The 20,634-nt window shown below is 35.2% G+C and overlaps 1 protein-coding gene and 1 pseudogene across 1 annotated transcript in view; both read right to left on the bottom strand.

The window, feature by feature from the left end:
• LOC108490175 overlaps nucleotides 1–1,302 on the bottom strand; it is a 203,201-nt pseudogene extending 201,899 nt beyond the window's left edge.
• The window catches only part of Il1rapl1 (interleukin 1 receptor accessory protein like 1), a 1,446,478-nt gene that overhangs the window by 274,340 nt on the left and 1,151,504 nt on the right, over nucleotides 1–20,634 (bottom strand). The window lies entirely within an intron of this gene.

Genomic DNA, 20,634 nt, shown 5'->3' with positions numbered 1-20,634 from the left:
TGTGTTAATAGATACATTTGTGATTACATTGAAGGCGAGAGAGACAGACAGACAGACAGACAGACAGACAGACAGACACAGGTATGCACACATCCATTAGAACAAGAAATTGTAACTGGATGTCACCAAGAAGCTTTTTATAGGCCTGAAATAGCAGAAATATTTGATCCAACAGAAGAGACTAAGGATGGGCCACTGACCACAAGACTACATGAGAAACACAGTGGAGACTTGTAGATATTGTATCCTTTTAATTAATGGAAATTCAAATAAATTTAGTGATGTTGAACAGTGAGCCAGTATCAATACTGATTTTGCTTTCTACTAGATGACAAGCTCCACAACTTCTAGAAAACAAGGGCTATAGTATTTCTCCACAAATAATGCGAGATGTAGAGGATGAAAAATAAGCCCAGACAGAAGATTGTTTCATATGCACTGTGCTCTTGTAGTCAAGACAGGCTTTTTAATCATAATTTTAGTAACTTTTTTCATAAAATATTTTCATGGTGTGGAAATTTTTGGTTGTGGCATCATGGGATCATTCAAAACATTTTAAATTGTGGAACATTTTGATTTTTTTAGGTAAAAAGATAGATTTATTAGAGTACAATTGGCAGATAAATAACTGGCATACTACTCTCTTCTTACTCTCTTCTTTGAAAAAATGTGAAAATGAAAAATAACTTTAACTACTACACCATCACAGAGGTTATAAGGGTTGGGCCTGGAACACTTAGATTTTTTTTAAAATAAGAGATGGAAACTCTATCTTCATTTTTCATTTTGGAAAATAATTAAAATAATTGAAGGCCTAGAGAGTTAATGAATTTTGATAACCTGTTAGTGATTGGCAGCCAGGATTTGGATTCAGGCCCTTATCTAGAGTCTAAACAATTAAATATTACATAAGCTGAGTTACAGAACATTAATCTGCATTTTCTCCTTTACAGTATATGGATAAAATGTAACTCAATAGTCTTAACATATACGACAGAATGCATATATATCCGGTGAGGTGGGCTATGGGGAGGTGCAGTGGGGGGGTGAGGTCTAAGTATAATTAGGTTGTATTGTATGAAATGCACAAAAATTCAGTAAGATATATATTGAAGAAAAAATAAAATTATATTTTAAGGAAGTAAAAAATAAAATAGTTGGACAACCATGCGAAGCAGGAAGATGAGGTCTTCTTATCTTTACCTCACACTCTACAGGAAGCTGTGGAGAGTTCATGTCTACTCTCAAGTACACACTAGCTTTGTACTTGTCCATGTGTGGCTTTGTAATGATTCTCGCCATCTGGGTGAATTTGATCTCCCTAGATTTCATCTTCAGCAATTAGACTTGAATGTTTAATTAGAGGGCAAACTCCCTTACCCTTTTGACTCTCTCTTACCTAGCCAGTCATCAATTGCCAATATAGCTCCTCAGGGAAGGGTGAGATATCAGGAGACCCTTCTGTATCTATGCTATGATTTTTGTTGGCCTCATCTTGTGCAGATCTTGTGCCTACAGTCACAGCTACTGAGAGCTCATGTGTTCAACTGCCATGCCATGTCCAGAAAACACTGTTTCAACTGCAGTCACCTCTGTTGCAATGATCCCTAACACTTGGGGGTAAAGGGTTTGGTATACTTGTCCCATTTGTGATTGTCATGCTTTCCTTGGGCAGTGGACATCCAAACTCATACCTTCATGCTTAGGCAGAAAGAACGTCACTGTATAAGCCTCTTCCCTAGCACCTTACACTTAATTTCTATTGATGCCTGTTGTATATATAGGTATAGAGATTTCCTAAAGGGATGTTCAGTAACCTTCAGATATCTACCAGGTAGAAAATTTGAGCAATTTACAATAAGAGGATCTCAAAACCTGGCATGGTGGTGCATGTTTTTAATGCCAGCACTCCAGAAACAGAGGCAAGTGAATCTTTGTTGAAATGGAGGCCAGCTAAATTCAGAGTTATAGGCCAGCTGGGGCTACAGGAAGACTTTGTCTCAAAACAAAACAAAACAAAACAAAATGAAACAAACAGAACAGAGCAAAAGGATCTTGGAGTACATGGATCTGTGTTTGATTTTTAATAGCTGTCTCACTTCCATTATGAATGTCATTCAGGCACAGCAACACTTTCACATTAATAATAAAATACACATGTTACTCTATTTACTTGATTCAGAAAACTTAAAATATCAATATAAAGGCAATGAAGTTTATTTACTTAATTACTTCCCATGTGCTGATAGACAAATTATCTGAAAAACAATCTCATGTAGGATTCACTTTATTTTCTAAAGTCTAGTGGTCAATCTTGGCATTAATCACCTTGCTTTTCATTTTTCCTTTATTCCATCAGCCAAAGATAAGCACTAAAATAGATTACTCACAAAAGAAATGTAAATTTACATATGAAAATCTTAGAAATAAAAGCAGTCCTTGTACCTTTAGGGCATATATTCCAAGAAGCTCAATAGGTTTCTGAAATCTCAGATAATTCCAAACACCATGCATAGTGTATTCATGCCTTTAGTTAATTTTAACTGCTAAGTTAACCATAGTAAGTGATTAGCAATATTAACTTATGAGAGATCTAGGCAACCTCAATATACTATTTCTTTCTTTTATTATTAACACCAGAAATTTCACCTATTCAATCAAAGGAAATACTTTCCAGCTTCATTTTGTCATTTCCAAATTGCCAGTCCTGTTATTTCTGTGTTATGGGATCATTGGTAAGTGAAGCCATAGTTACTTTACTATAAGGACACAGTTACTTGACCATCAGGACATAGTTACTTGACCATAAGGACTGTGCAGAACAATGACAAATAAGTTAGGTACTGAGTGACTGACTAATGGATAAGTGACATATATAGTGTGGATTTCATGGAAAAGCAATCACACACCTCCTGGGACGAACACAGCAGGACAGAACAAGATTTTTTCATGTTACTCAGAATGACATACAAATTAAAATTTTATGAGCTGAAGAATTTTCCATTTAATATATTTAGACCATAGTTGGTCATGGGGATAGAAAACTTATAAATAAGAGGCCAATATAACTCATCATTCAAATAAATGTTATTTTATGAAAATACTTAGGGATGTAGAAATGTACTGGTATTCTATTTATAGCCACACTGAAATCAGTAAGATCTTCACTCCTTCGAGTCTGATGAAAAACTTAAAAATGAATATTAAATCGGTAAAGTTATGGCTCCCTTATATATCCAGGAATAAAGATACAGACGTGTTTCAAAAATTTCACATGCCAATAGTAACAAAGTTACAAAGTGAATGGAAATAAACTCAGCAATATTCAACCATACCATGGGTTAGCTGGATGGCTGCATAATGGTTGGGAAATTGATGTCATAACTTGCAATTTGGGAGGATTACAGAGTAGTAGTAGCAATGAATCTATGGAAAGTAAATTCTTAATATGAAAGATGTAATTTTGTCTTACGTTCCTGGAGTGTACTTTGCAATGTTAGAGATTCAAGAGGCTCTGTAATCTGGCAATAGTGCCATTGCAAGTGATCCCCAAACTTTCCCATGCAGTCACATTTCTAAGGATCTCCTGCCATCTGAACAGAGATAACCATAATCAAATACCTAGTCAGAGGCTCTGATGATGAAACAAAAACTACTTAATTGAAAAATAACTTATGACGTATACTTTTACTGTTATAGATCATAGATCTATAGATCATAGATCATAGAATGAAAAAGAATTTAATCATTGCAAACATATATATATACATATACATAAAATGATACTCATTTGAAAACGTATGTTAAGTTACCTTTTAAAGGCTATTGCATGTAAGAGTTCTTGGACTGTATTTTGTAAATTTATTCATGCTTGTGGTTACACATATGCCCTATACATTGCTGCTAATGGTTTCTGGCTATCTCTTATTTAAGGGTGCCTACAACCTAAATGCCTCTGACCTGAATGCTGTGGTTCAATTCATCTTGCATTGTTCTCCCTGGGATCAGACTAAAGCATGTCTTCAGCTGAGACCAACCCTATCCACCTTCCATTACTTCTTTCCACTTGAGAGTACTCCCTTTACTTATCAATACCACAAGGGCTGCGTCCAGTAAACCTCAACCATGACAATATTATACACTGTATTGGTGTGTACCTCATAATTAAATTGGGAAAAAGAAAAATCTAAAGAAAATAATGTGGAGTTTATGAATGCAAAAATTGAATGCAAGATAGTCGAAGAGAAACTATGAGGCATGTGTTCACCAAATGTTCCAGTATTTGTTAACCATACAAGTTTTTGGGTTTTATCCATACTCACTGACTCAGACCCTCCTGAGAGGGGGACTGAGAACCTGTAGGCTTAACAGGTACTTGACATGAGTCTTAACCCCTGGGGTACACTGAAGTAAGGCTCAATAGAGGAGGGATACTGTGTATTTTAGGTATTGTGGGTCATATTGCTTCTGTTGCACTACGCAACTATGCCTCTGTAGCTGAAGAATAGCTACAATCTAATAAACAAATGAGCATAGCTGTGTTCCAATAAAATTTTGTTTCCAAAAATGAATGGATGCATTTTGCCCAAAGACCTTAGTTTGCCAAACCTTGGACTAGAGCACAGGGTGCATAAAAGTGGTTTATTGCTCTATGAAGATTTGGCTGCTGATGTTTGATATTATTCTTTCTTTAGCAGAATGTTTGGATAATGTAGCTCAGACAAAAGATTTTTCCAGAAGTGCAGACACATTTCCATATATCTAACCATATTCCCAATTTTGAATGCCATTGACTTTGCCAGGAGGTAATTTAAGCATACATTTCAGAGGAGAGATAGTATTTATAAGCCAAGTCTGATATTCTTTCATGTTGATTGGCAATGATTTTTCCATCAGGACAGAATTCAACTACTGTAAGTAGTGATGTGGGCCTATTTCATTCTTCTGTGTCTGCAAGTGTGTGTGTGTGTGTGTGTGTGTGTGTGTGTGTGTGTGTGTGTGCGTGCGCGTGCATGGGTTGGATCCCTGGCATTTTATACAGAAAACAAAATTTTGGATTTTGGTAACATTTACTCTGCGTAGGAATGAAGTGACTTATCTCTTATTTCGTCATCCCACTGTGCAATTAGCTTCATGAAGAGTTATTAGCAGCCTTCTTTTTTATTCACTGAGTTGGTTTAAATTCCTCTTTATAGTATAAACTACATACTATTATTACAACAATGAATAATTTCAATATTTGGCATAAATGTATCACAAAATAACCAATTCTGCATTCAGATGAATTATGTTTAATTGATTCAATAACATGATTATTGAGTTTTATCATTCCATATTAGAAAACAGTGAATAGATTTCTATTCAATCCAGGTAACTCACATTCATCTTTAGATTAACCTAAGAACAGCATAAAATAAATATGCAGCTCTGCAGCCAGACTATTTACCATTAGGTTGTGACTTTGGCTACTTGGAATACATTTAACTCTAGAGTAAAGAATAGTGACAAGTTTCTCATTAAATTGACTTTAGCCTCTGAACTCTGGGCCCATGTCTGTTTATTCTGAAAATGGTTGCTGTTCAGCAGATTAGCTACCTGTTGCTTTGTTCCTCTGAGTCATTTCATCAAGGGTTGAAAATTTTTCAGGTCTGTATCCATTTTATGGAGATATCAATTTCAGATTTACGTTGCATTTAGTATTTGTGACATTAGGAAAATGTGAAGCTTAAGAGAAGGCACAATTAAAAATTTTAAAGCTCAAGCCCTCACCAAGTATCTACATTTTCAATTTATAGATTCTGGGAAAGGGTTTTCATTGAGGGTGTGGTGCTTGGTCGGTTGAGCAGGCTCCAGGGCATGGTCCTTCACCCAAGTACACCTGGGGAATAAAAATTAAATTGGATAGGCCTTAATAAAATTTAAAAAATAGAGGATATGAAGGGGGAACAGGGGTGGAGATGAGCAAGTCTGAATATGATCAAAATACCTGGTATGAAATTCTCAAAAAAAATTAAAAAAATATTTTGAAAATCCTGTTGGGTGCACTAGGATCAATGGCTATCTGAATGGAAGGCAGCACGTATTATTGAGGTGGTCACAATCAAAAATCTCAGTGGGTGATTTATTGTGTGTATATTGTTTATATCGTCTTTGAACAGCCCTCACACAAACATACCTACTTCATCCAGTGTTGTACTCCTCTCACTAAATAGCCTGTACTGAGTGATTGTGTTTTTTCCCCTAAATTACGGCAAAATTGGAAGGAAAAGTTTATTTCTATGGGATCATATGAGACATTGCCTACCCCTTCCATTTGTACTAGTCTACCTGCACACTTCACATATTCCCAGAAATTTGTCTTCAATAAACTTCAAGCCCACAAATTTCCAATTCTCTTTCCCGTGCAATTCAATTTATAATCCAAGGTTCAGATGAAACTTTCATAGTCTGAAATACTTATCACTGATCTATCATGGTATCAATTATGTTGGTGAAACTGCACATTTATTTTTCTACTCTGACTAAATTATTTCAGTTACTTGATACATAGACTGGTATCATCTATGATATTCAACATTATTCAGTACTAGTTATTGGATAAATCAAACTAAAAACACTTAGAATCAGAGATACAGGTACAAGCATAGCAGGAATTGAGATGGTGATTTTCTAAAAAAATATTTTCCTGGAAATATGCTGTCCTTTGGAGAGAGCAAGAAGCAGGATCAGGTAGAGAAGAAGACTGAGTCAAAATATCTGATCTTACCAAGTAGCTCTCTAGCATGAATGAACCAACACAGTCAGTCCTTCCTTTCATAACCTGATAACCTGTGGCAATCATTCACAGACCTTGGTCTGTCCCAAGGAGAATGGATGGGACACATAGCATCCCAGGAAACAGAAGCTCCTATTTTGACTTGTCAAAATAGTGACCATCAAAGTGTGCTACCCAAAGTCATGGCATTAGCATCACTTTGAAAAGTTATTAGATATAAACATTCTAAGGGTCCGTTCATGGCCTATTGAGTTAGAAAATCTAAGAGTTGAGGCCAGCTTTGTATTTCAAGAAGCACTCTATGTGATGCTAATGAGAAGCAATATTTAGCACAAGCCACTCCCCCAAAGAAAAGGGTTTGTATTGGTTTTGGCTGTAATTGTAATGCAAGTATTCCTAGTAGCTGGGAATTGCATGGACTTGAAGGTAAACAGCATTTGAGTTAAGTACCGAAGTATTACGTAGAATAGATAATAAAGGAACTTTGCTAACAGACAGCAAAAGACATTCACCCAAATCCTTTAGACCTAATGCACCAATACATATGAGGAGAATCAAATAAGATTTACTGGAAACGGAATGATTTGATATCAGCTTTGAGAGACAGGAAGTCATGTCTGAAGAATTAACAAAACTGAAGATTATGGCAATAATTCTGTATATATTTTAAAGTAACAGAGAGCAAATTAAACAAGCTCTAAACCAGTTATTGGATATGAAGGAAAGTCTTTGTCACAAGTGATAGGACAAGACTAATTATTAGAACAGAACTACAAAGTAAGACAAATACAAGCAGAAAGAAGGGTAAGTCACCAAAGATAGACTTGTACCCAGGAGCAGTGTGGAAACATAGATTAGATTCAGTAGGCCTTAAATAAAGACAAATAGGGGCTGGAGATGTGACTCAGTGGTTACAAGTACTGGCTGTTCTTGTAGAGGACCTGGGTTCAGTTCCCAGCACCCACATGGCGGGTAACAACTGTCCATAACTCTCGTTCCAGGGGATCCAGTGCTCTCTTCTGATCTCGGCAAGCATTGCACGACATGGGTGCACTTACAAACATGCAGGCAATACATTTTACAATTTTAAAAAATAAGCACAATTAAAAATATTTTAAAAAGACCATACTAGGAGACATGAATTGGGTGGGGGGTTAATATGATGGGAGGGGAGGGGGGAGTGGGTCTGAATCTGAACAAAATTACTTCTGTGAAATTCTCAAATCAAAATTATTTACATAGACGGGTGAGTCAATGGCAAATCTCCTTTGCCAGCTAAACAAACAGTTTTTTATATTCTTCCTGATATTATATAAAAACAGTGCTCAAGTTTGAAGCCACTGAATCCAAAATGGGTTGTTTAAATAACTTAACCAATTAAGGATGAATAGTGAGAAAATCAGAAAACCCAGGAGATCATGGTCTGTCTTCTTCCAAATCATTACATTAAAGTGTTATATAAAATGGGCCAGAGTTGAGAGCCAAGGCAAACTGTAGGAAACATGCCTACACAAATGGACTTTCTATCTTTTTTATGGGATCGCCAAACTACTTTTCTGTAATTTAGGTTCAAAGTGATAAGCTATTACAACAAAATAATTCACTGTTCAGTTTATATGAAAATGAGATTGAATTGGCTGTGATGTCGAACTTCCTAAACTTTCATAAGCTCCTCTGGGTTGACAAGCTGTTTGAGCAAAAGAGGAAGACAGGAAGACAGGAGGTTAAGAGGCAATTTGTAAAAAATGTGCAGCCTGATTGTCATTCTACTAGACAACAAAATGAAAGAAAATATAAATAAATACTGAGGAAAACAGTGAGAGGATTTTTTTAACTGAGATGCAGATTCTGTCCTCAATGGAGTCCCTACTGAATATTAAGTTTAAAATAAGTCTGTTCTTTGCCTAATTAGTCAGCAGCGGCAGACAGACATATAGCTGTTGTTATCTAGAACTCTAATGTCTCAGCATATATTTTCTAACTGGCCTGTAATTACTTTTGTGGAACATTATCCAACAGTATTTTAGAGGAAGAAAGGATTCATTCTCTGTGAGATGAAATAAATTGGTCTTGTTTCTGGCAGGCAGATACACCCAGCTTTGTCATTTGAACTGGCAGAAGTAAACTTTTAAAAAATCCTATCTCGACATTATTTTTTTTTTCAATGCAAGCGTTTCAACACTATTTTAAGAGCTCTCTGGGATTACGCATTATGTAAGTTAGTCAATAAATCATCCTAGAAATTATGGGATCTGCATCCTTTATTTTCAGTGATGTCTTATGATCATGAACTGCCTTCCAAATTACACCTAAACAAATCATTCTTAAGTGCATCTACACCCAGCAGTCTATTCTAATGGTTCCGAAGTTGAAAATGAATTACAGTCACCTGGAGGAGTAATTAAATAACAGCTTACTAGCCACCACACCTTACCATGCCAAGTTTCCGGCTCAATATGTCTAGAGTAGGACTTTGGAAATTGCACTGTAAAAGTACCCTGATGATGCTGATACTGCAAATACATGAGTCACACTTTGAGACCCCTGTTATATCTCCCAAGTTCTTTGCTTTTTTTTTTAGCTATCATTATATTAGATTAATTTTAGATTCCTACTTTAGGAATATCAACATTTTAAGTACAAATCAATACAGCTACTGATCCTATTTTTAAAATGTAATAGAATCTTATCTTTCATGTATTTTCAGGTTACTTACACTGCATGGTAGAGATGTGTAGATTTGGTATACATTCAATACTATTTCATACACATAATTACTGTCACACATTTATTATAATTTAAATGTTTATTATGGATGAAAATGTCATAATGAAACCCATCATGTGGTATGCAAATATAAAAAGGTTTTTAAATGTTTATATGGAGATTGGAAAGATGGCTCAGTTGCTAAAAGCATTTGCTGTTCTTACAGAGGAGCTGGGTTCAGTTCCCAGAACTCAGGCAGAGTATATTACAGCTCCTTATAACTCCAGTTCCAGATTATTGAACTCCCTGTTCTGAATTCCATGGCCACTTGTATGCACATGGTACACATACAGACACACACTAAGTTACAACGTTTATATGTATGAAATACATTATTTTTTACATTTGTGTGTGTGTGTGTGTGTGTGTGTGTGTGTGTGTGTGTGTGTGTGTGTGTGTAAGCATATGTGGGCTCATGTGCCACAGCATAAATCCAGAAGTCAGAGGAGGACTGGTGGAAGTCAGTGCTCTTCTTGTGCTACATGGGTGCAGAGATCCAACTCTGGCTGTCAGGCTTGGCAGTAAGAGCCTTTACACACTGAGCCATACCACAGGCCCATAAGAAATATTTTCTATGTGTATTAAATTCTAGAATCACATGTTAATAAGAATTGGTGATATTTAAGAAATCAGAAACTCAACACCTAGTATGTTGTAGGTACATAATAAATATTAAATTAGAAAAATGACTGACAGAATCATCTAGCTCGGTCTTTTCAGATAAAGAAGCTCCTCTACTAATTTCAAGAGCTATCATCTAATGTATAAATCATTTAATTGGCAGTAATTAATCTTGTTTGAAATGAAACTTGCCTTTTAAGAGTTGAGTGTTTTTTGTTTGCTTACTTTTTACTTACAGAGTATATTAAGCTTAACTTGTTTCCATATAACAGTCACTCAAGAATTTGACTTCATTTGTCCACTCCACTAGCCTTTCCTTTTCAGTGCTTACTGTTAAACTTATTCTCATGACAGGCTTTTCAGCTTCATAAGCCTAGTAGCTTACATTAGAATACAGTTTATCAACATCCCTCTTAGAAAGTGACTATCATGTTTTAATAGAGAATAGCAATGTAGAAGCCGCAAGAAATACTCTTGTAAATAAAAACATCTTTATTCATATAGGCTAAGAACGCATCAGATATTAAACTCAACATATTACATATATATGACTACTATCAACTAATTCATCACAATAATATTATATTTGTCTGCTTTCACAGGATACAGCATTATAAAGAACAGTAGGTAGAACTTCATATTTGTACCTGTTAATTATCTCCTTTAGTAAAATCGTCCTATCTTAGTACCATTTGAAATTTTTGTTTTACTTCAAAAGTGTTTAATACTTAATATGTGATGTTGTTGTATTTCCTTGAGTGTTGTGTTTCCTTTACAAAGTGTCTGCCAAAATTTATATACTCATGTCACTATCATTTATAATTTTACAGTCACTGAAGTGAATATGTTCTTATCTTACCTTAATATTCAGGTAACACACTGACAAAATTTAGGAAGAAAATTTGTGTTAGTCCTCATTTGGAAAGTTTGAATTTTATATCTCTTTGAAATGTGATTGAAATTATTAGCTAAAATGATCAAAAAGTTTCTACAAACCCTCATATTTTGCGATACTTGTTACAAAAATACCTTAAAAGAAAATAAAAGAACACCTTTCTCCTAAAAGAAGTAATAATAAAAATAATGTTCAAAATATTTGTGTTCAGTAGTCACCAAAATATTGAACTTTAAAAAAAGAAAATAAAAAGTCAGATAACAACTCTTTATTGAAATTCATTTTGCTCCCTAAAACAAAAATAATTCTCAAAACAGATTCAATGCTAGCAACATAATAGGTAATATAAAAACTAATTGATGAAATGATATTTTATATCCCTCATTAATCCAAAGCTGCAGAGGATTAATGAAAATCCATGGTTGACTAAGCATTACAGAAATAATTAAACATAACAATAATTTTCCTAATGCTTAAAAATAACAATTACTTAAATAATTATAAGATTTTATCTTTTACACTTGAAAAGATGGAGAATAATTAAGTAGAATCTCAAAGAATCCCAAAAATTAATTAAGTACCCACCTCAGGTTAAAAGAAAAGAAAACCTTACAAAAATTTATCATTTATGTCATTATTTTATAACTGTCACTTCAATTTAACCTAAAAATAGCCCTGCATTGTAGTGAGGGAAAATTGCTTCTAATTTACATATTAGGAAACGAGGATTTGATAAATGGAATAAAGAACATTGTAGTGGTTTGAATGAGAACTGTCCCCCAAGTCTTATGCATTTGAGCACTTGGTCTTCTATTGTTGGTGCAGTATGGAGGGTTATGGAAGTGTTAAGAGGTGCAGCCTCATTAAGATGTGGCTGGAGGAAATATGTTACTGGGAGTGGGCATTGGGAGTTTATAGCCTCACCCCATTTCTCATTCTCTCTTACTATAGTGTTTGAGGTTGAAGATCTGATCTCACAGCTTCCTAATCCAGCCATCTGCTGCCATCCCTCCCCCACCAAAATAAACTGTTTTCCTTAAGTTGCTTCTGATCAAGAGGTTTTATTACAGCATCAGAAGAGTAACTAATACAAACACCTAAAACTTTTCAATAATATAAAAGTTAATAATTGCTTAAGTCTATCTATCTATCTATCTATCCATCTGTCTGTCTAATAAGAATGTCATACTGACATTTGTGATGGTGATAATCCTTCAAATTAATCTTTAAATTGGGTTCAGTTACAACAAATAAATTTAAAGACGAATTACTGCATAATTTGACAGATTGATTCTAAGTGTCACTTTTAACAGCAAAGGTCAAGAATAGACCAGAATGATAAGAAAAATAACAAGGTCAAGATTTACTATAAAATTCATATGCTTAACTGTTAATTAGGCTGGTCTGGTAGACATATGGCTACAGAAAGATCAATAAAATGAAGTTAGCAGCATCAGATAAGAACCACACTTTCATAAAAATTGAACTGATAGACGTGCAACAAAAATAAGAGAATCAAAGTTGAACTATTCAGAAAATTGTTCCGGGACAGTCAACCACATACATGAAAAAAAAAAAAAAAAAAAAGAATGTTTTTCCTTCACACTAGTCACAAAAATAAATCTCACATGGTGTCATAGTTACTTTTTCTGTTGCTGTAATAAAACAAGTGACAAAATCCACATTGGGGAGGAAATGGTTTATTTGGCTTACAGGATATAGAGTCCATCATGGAAGGAAGCCAAGGAAGCGGTTCAAGACAGAAGCCTGGAGGCAAGAACTGAAGCAGAGACCATGAAGGAATGCTGTTTACTTGCTTGCTTCCCTGGCTTGATCACTACCTTTCTTATAAATCTGAGGCCCACCTGCCTAGGGGCAGCACTGCACACCGTGGGATGGGCTGTTCTACATCAAGTAACAACCTTGGAAATGTGCCACAGACTAATCTAATAGACATAATTCCTCAAATGATGTTCCTTCTTCCCTGGTGTGTCAAGTTAGTAACAGAAGCTAATTTTGACAATCCAAACCTTGTAAACTTTGTCACACAAATTCATCACTTTAAGCCTTAATCTTTCCTTTTATTGTACCATGATCTCCCTCTAATATTTATGCCATAATTTAAAACACAGTCAAACTTTTTAAAGTTCCATAGTCTTTAAATATTCCAAGGATTTAAAATTTAGGGAGAGTTGACTCCACGGTTAAGAAGACTGACTGCTCTTGCAGAGGACCAAGGTTCAGTTCCTAGAATCCACATGGCAGCTAACATTCACCATGTACCTCTAGTTCCAGGGGATCCAACTCCCTCTTCTGACTTCCGTAAGCATTGTGCATGGGTGCATTTACATACATGCAAGCAAGACACTCATACACATAAAAAATATTTTAAAAATCAAGTTTCCTTTGATGTATCCAAAGACTCTTAACTGTGTGCTCATCTCCTATAAAATTAAGCGAAAGTTAAACATATCTTATTCCAAAAAGGAAGAACCAGGTCTTAAAAGAAAAACACTTACACAAAACCAAACTACAGCAGCATAGTACCAAACCTTGTCTGACAATTGAGACTCACTCTTGATATTCTTGATATTCTGAGCTCTAAATGCTTGGTAGCCCACCTCGCTCCCTTTGCCATTCACAGCACAGACAGCTTGTCTCCCTTGTTCACCCTACATTCGTTCCTATCCGCCACTGTCTTTGGCAGTCATCCCGTTGTCCAGGCATCTCCAAACTTCCAGTCTTCACTGTAACTGAAGTTGTACCTTCAGTGACCTCTCCTGGCCACTTCAGGTACTCTGACCATGCCATAGTGACAAGTTTCAACTTTTCTCTGTAATTCTTCAGTCCTGGGGTTTCCAATGTATCTGACTGCACCTTCACCAATAGCCTCTTCCTGGCCTCTCACAGTGCCAATCCTGAGCTTCTCTCCATGACTCCTCCATGCTTTAAAAGTCAATATTGTGTGGTAGATTCTTACACATTGTCAGATTAGGCTTCCCACTGGAGATGTAGCCTTGATCCTCTCTACTGAGAGCTTCTATTTGCTGACTCTGGTGAAATATTCCCCAGCGTATTTCACCTCAATTATGCTGAACTCTTATTAATCACGGACAACTCTTTAGCTCCAGATGACCAGTATCTATTGTCCCATTAAAGCAAAGGGTTTATCTCCACAAATCCCCAATTCATATATCACAAATTGACCCTCAGATGGTATTTGAGGAAATCTCAAAATTTCTTCTGAAACTCCATAAGCTTGCCTCCATCATACATATGTCTCTTAGCATAAATATGTTCCCACAACAGTAGCTCATTTATCTCTAACCACTCAATGGCTTTTGCAGCCCAAACCTCCAAAGTCTTCCACTTTTTTTCCCAGTCCAAGGCATAAAACTATATGGTAAGCTTTATTAACCTTTCTGTTGCTGTGATGAAACAATCACCAAAACTGAGTTGGGGAGGAAAGGGTTTCTTTGGCTTACACGGAGTCCATCATGGAGAGAAACCAAGGAAGGAACTCAGGGCAGAATCCCCGAGGCAGGAACTAGAGCAGAGACCATGAACAAATGCTGCTTACTGACTTACATTTCTGGCTTGCTCAGTTACATTTCTTATACAGTCCAGGCCCATATGCCTGGTATTGTCCAAGGTGGGCCAGTTGCTCATACATTATTAGTAGTCAAGAAATTGTCCCCAAACATGCCCACAGGCCAATATGAGAGTGGAAATTCCTTAGCTGAGGTTCCCTCTTCCAAGGTGTATCAAATTGGCACTTTATGACACATGGAGTAAAAAGAAAACTGTTACTATTTCAATATATTAGTAGATTTATGATGGTGACGAAGAGTGTATTTCTCAAAGTGCATCAAAAAAAGCATGAACCAAAAAAGCCCAGGAAAAAAGCATCAGATTCTATTATGAAACAAAGCAAAAGGTAGAATCTGATGCTTGTTGGTCTATGTATTCTTACACTATAGCAGCCAACAAAATCAGCAAACCCAGGTACCAAGTCCCAACTCATCTTTACTTTGAGTCCGTGTCTTTACTCTCTGTAAGCATTCTGGCCAGTGAGAAAGAAAAATGATGAGATGGGAAGTAAAATGAAGATAGAGATGGAAAAAGAGATAGAAACAATGATGGAGATAGAGGAAGAGATGAAATTATGGATGGAGAAGGATACGGACATTGATATGTCTATATAAACTGAATTAAAAATGAAATAAGCTTATCTTGATTATTCAGAAATAAAAAAGTACAAAATACACTCTCAATTATAAAATATGGTTAAATATTCAAGTAAGAAAATATTAAGATTTTCCAAAGAATTTGATAAAGGATGCTGGTAGAAAGTAAATTGGGATACTTACTTTAGTAACCAAATTGACAACGTCTAGTAAATCCGTACATAGAAAAATATTCATTTCTAAGGAAATTTACTTCTAGAAGGCTGTGCTCAGAAACATTTGAACTTGTAATGAAAATATATTTATGACTCTGAACCTCTACATTTTGGCCATTTGTAACTTTTTGTGTTCCTGCCTCTTGTTGCATGAGGGATCATCATTAATGAGAATTGAGAGATTCATTAGTGTCATCTTTATTACCCCTGTTCTATGTTCTGTGTGCCCCAAGATGTAGGGGTTGAGTTGACACATTGGGCCTTAATATGGATGACAGAGTATATGGGGTCCTGTGGTGGAGGGCTATGGGCGCGTGCCAGTGGGGACGAGGGTATAAAATGATTAAGATTCTTTGAGATATTCTGCATAAAATATGCAAAAATTCAATAAAAACAAATTTGAAAAAAATTACCTGTGGGTACAAAAGAAAATATATTTATGAGGATGTTCATAATGAACTCTTCAAAATGGGAAAATACATTTTTTTTCAGTAGGATGGATCATATATAAACTGGTCTTTAATATAATGGCATCGTTTACAAATATATTTCATACTACACATAAACTCTGTGTAGCTGTAGCTATAGTGCCAAGTTTTAAAATCTCATGTCTGAGCTATGTATGGAGCATTTTATGTCTGAAAATATGAGAGAAACAACAAGCTGATGAAAAATAAGGAAAATTTTAACATCTGTCTATATGTATATGCATATATAGTATATTCTGCATTGTTGTACATGTTTAGAATCTTCAAAACTTAGCTGTGTATTTATTTGAAAAAGAAATACAATTTAAGAGATCGATTTTTAAAAACTCTACGTATATGTATTGTCTGTGAGATTCAGAATCAGGAAAGGATCCATATTCTTGAGGCCCACTTTAATGAGATGACACGTATTTGCAGACTGTAACATTGGTGTATCTCATAGAAAAAATTGGCTTTGTGGAGCAGACGATAGATTTGACTAAAAAAATAAAAGGCAGATATTGGGTCAAATATGCTAGGAAACATTAGAATTCGTGAAATTTAACCCATATTAGTCATAAATGGCCTAAAATTATGATTCTCTAAGAGTGAGACATATTGGGAGGTTCACTTCTCACATTTGTTTGATAATGTAGAAGCAATATCATATATTATATAGTTGGATTTTAATAATTTTTTCATCTTCACTATATTAAACTTAAAAATTAATTCATTATGGCCATTTTTAAGTAATGAGGTAGTTTCCCCATTTGATCATGTGTATATTCTGTTTATCAGCAAGGTGTTAGGTCATGACTCCTCCCATGATCCATGTGCTCTTTTTATGTTTCTGACTGCTTTCTATTCTATTGTTAAAAAACAGTAGAAAGCATAGACACCTAAACTTTAGAGGAAATATTGAATTCTTACTTTCTAACGATTCGTTTTAGCATCAGAGAAGAATTCCCTTCCCACTGGATGAAATCTCAGAAATTCCCATAATTCCGTGCTCTTGGGACCATATGGCCATACAATCATTTTAAGCCACAGGTATCACCTACGTATCCAGTTCAAGGTCGTCATAATTAATGCCTAATCTTCAGTCGAAGATAGAGCTACATCCTTTCATTCTTGTAATAAGTAACCTACATGGCTAACTTCCCTGCCTTCCTGTCATGTTCACATCTAGAACAGAGAGGCAGAAAGAAGTAAAGAAACAAAATGTAAGAACAGGACTATTTTTATTTAAGTGGTGACTGGAAAGTATGTGAAAATAACCTTTCACTTCTGAGGGCTTTTTTTTGGTGTGTGTGTGTGTGGGGGGGGTCCTTCTAGTCCTCAGCTTATACTGAACTCAGAAAATGGTGGAAGTCTCTTTTTTGTCTGGTCACTCTCTCCTCATAACTAGTATCTCCGACTAGCTACGTAAGCCAAACAATATCCTTCTAGTCAGGGCTTAAAGCATCTCCGGATGGGCTTTGATTCCATGTAATCTTCAACTGATCCATAGGAAAACTTAGTTTTGCTCTTTCTCCCCTTTTCCTTCCTTGTCCCTGAAGACCCCTTATCACTCACACTGTCTCTCAATGTCTTCGTCCTCTGTACACTCTCCCTGTTGCTTGGTCGGACATGAATACTTTAACTTTCACAGATATGAATGAGGTATCCATACACTGCTTATTGACCTCTCCGAGTGATCCCACAGAAGCTTCAGCCATTTTAGAGCTGAGATCAAGATGGTCTTATTCTCATGACCTGTGAAGGAGATACTAAGCTATACTATCTCTCTCTGTAATGAAACCTTGCCAGACCTCTTTGACCATTCTAGATTCTTTGATAATCACAAAGGTGATGAAGGTTTTAAAAGTTATAGAAGCTCTTTGGAGTTACCCACTTCAAAGAATCTCCCTGGGTATTCAGTCTTATGCACACTTAAATGTTATTTATCCTTTCACAACCTTATATGTTAGACTTAACATCTTCAACCGGGCATGGTGGTACACACCTTTAATCCCAGCACTTGGTAGTCAGAGACAGGTGGCTATCTGTAAATTCAGGGACAGCAGGGTCTATATAGCCAGTTCCAGGTCAGCTGAGACTACAGGGAGACCGTGTCTCAAAAAGACCAAAAAAAAAAAAGTTGACATCTTCATAATGGATAAACCAAATCTTAAAATACATTGCTAGATTTTTTTTTAACCAGGTGGTTTGGTTTCGCAGCTCACCTTAACCACTGATAGTCTGCCTCTTTCAAGTGTGAGATATGAAGCTGACCCTGTGTTTGACTTAATCTAAAACAGAATAAATATTTCAGTACAACAATTTTGTAACACAAAATTTTGTTCCTCTTTCTTAGTTATCCTTCATAATTAAAGTTCCTGAACTTTAATCATTTGGCACATTACATAAAGTGTTTGTGACTATATACAAATACAGTTATTCTCCGTATCTAGATTAAACACTTTGGCCAATTACATCATTTTCCATCTTGCTTATAGTTCATCTGCATTTTAAAATAAAATACAAAATATGATAAGAGTCTACGAACTTATTTTCTTTGATATTTTGAGTGAACACCTTTTAAATGGTAGTTTTATATAATCCCAAATTTGTGAACATATTCTTCCCCGACAAATACGTTACGTGAGAATTATGTAATTTGTTTTTCACCATAAACCTTTAGCAAAAATGTAACAGTGTTAGTCTGATGAGGGTGAAAGTTGAAATTTAATAAAATATCTCTGAATGATTTTCTCTGTTAAATGACATTTAAACAGTTTTTTTGGTTTTTGTTTTTTTAAACTTGAAACTTTCCATGACTTCTATATTTTCCACATCCATTGATTATATAACATGTTGAAGGAAAACAAGAGGTTAATAATATCAAGGAAAGCACTCAGCATCCCAAAATGAAAGTGAAGTTTAAAAATAATATTTTGGGAGCTGGAGAGATGGCTCAGTGGTTAAGAACATTGGCTGCTCCTGCACAGGACCAGGGTTTGGTTCCCAGCACCCACATGGCAGGTAAGAATAGTCTGTAATTCCAGTTCCAGGTGATCCAACGTCTTCTTCTGGCCTCCTCAAGCAATTCACAACATGAGTGCACTTGCATATATGCAGAAAAAACATTCATACACTTAAAAATTAATAAATTATTTTAAAATAACAGTTTTATTGATATTTAGATTTTTAAACTCCAATTGCAAAACACGAGTTACTTCTGATATAAAATGCATAGCAAAAGTGTTTCTCAAATATTACAAAGTTCTACAATTTCTGAATAAGCATGAAATCAAGATTTTATTTTTGATGCAATGCTGTGTTATTAATAGACGTTAGTGATAGGAACATGAAAACTGTGTGATGTGTATTTTATATCAAATAAGAAAAGAAAACAAGTCTTTGTCTTTAAAATCACTATTATTATTTGGATTTATTTCATTCATTTCTTTTTTTTTAATTCAAAAGAATTCTGAGCCTGAAAATTTTTTCAAAATAAGAAATGTGGAGCGTGATGAGCTGCATAACGCAAGTTCACGTAGAGCGGCGATAGCAAGTAGGAATGCAAACTTTACTTCTTGCTCTGGCCACAGCAAGAAATAAATGCCCAAACATGTTCTAGCACAATGTAATTATAAAAACTCAACTTGTGAAGAAAACAATTGACTCTTATTTTCTCCTTTTCTGAATTTTTGAGTGAAGTCATCCTTTCTTTTTAGGTTGGTCTAGATATACACAATCGTGAGGAGTCTGTTACAAACTATTTTAAAAATCAATAACATTAAGTCTACTCAAAAGGTCAGATGAATCAAAACATCAGAAAAAAGTCTTGATTAGGAAGTTAGTCACTTTTTGCAGAAAACAAAGTTAGGACTTAATCAACTGTAACAAGACTTATGCACCCAGGAAGCAGTATTTCTAGCTAAGGTTTTAAAAAGGAATAGAAACTTTAGAATGAAACTCTTGAAAAATTTGTTTGCAAAAACTTGAACAATCTTTATAATATCTTTGAAACCCAGGAGTTATCTTCCACTTGACTGTAAAAGCAAAATAGTTTAACAAATGACTGTTTTAAATGAAAGCAAAATACTTGGAAATAAAATAAATGTATAATAGAATCTTGCATGCCAGGAGACACTTAAATCCACATGGTACCCTCATATGAGTCATGAAGTATTAGTCATCATTAAGGCAAGCTTCTCAGTAATAACTGAAGCCAAGACTGAGAATACTAAAGCAAAATAAATGGAAAACAAATTGCAAGAGCAATTCAGCAATCATTATATCAAAATAAAATCTTGCCCTGCAATGGGCAAAAAAAGGGAAAAAAAAAAGAGTGTGTAGCTAGCTGGATGGAGAACATAAAAATTTCACTACATGTTCTTCTAGAACTTTGAATTATGCCCTATGCCATATCCTTACCTATTAAAATGATGGATTTTTAAAAGTCAAATCAAATACGCAAATACAAAACTGCTATGATTCAATATATACACACATTTGTCTTTTCATTCAAAACTGTTGGTCTATTTTACGACAGTTCCTTTCGCTTATCAAGTTAAGAATACAGAGCTACAGTCTCATTGCATATATAATAAATTTGGCCATAATACACAGAATAAATATCTGTGGAATACTCAGCCACAAATGGGACATCTATAACATATCCTCTCTCTTCAAAGCTCAGGTACCATTATGGAAGAGAGGA

This window comes from Nannospalax galili, unplaced genomic scaffold (assembly GCF_000622305.1).
Source record: "Nannospalax galili isolate Female #2095 unplaced genomic scaffold, S.galili_v1.0 scaffold7, whole genome shotgun sequence".
Classification (NCBI taxonomy): Eukaryota; Metazoa; Chordata; class Mammalia; order Rodentia; family Spalacidae; genus Nannospalax; species Nannospalax galili.
The sequence above is the reverse complement of the archived record's forward strand: the minus strand, read 5'-3'. Positions and strand labels throughout refer to the sequence as shown.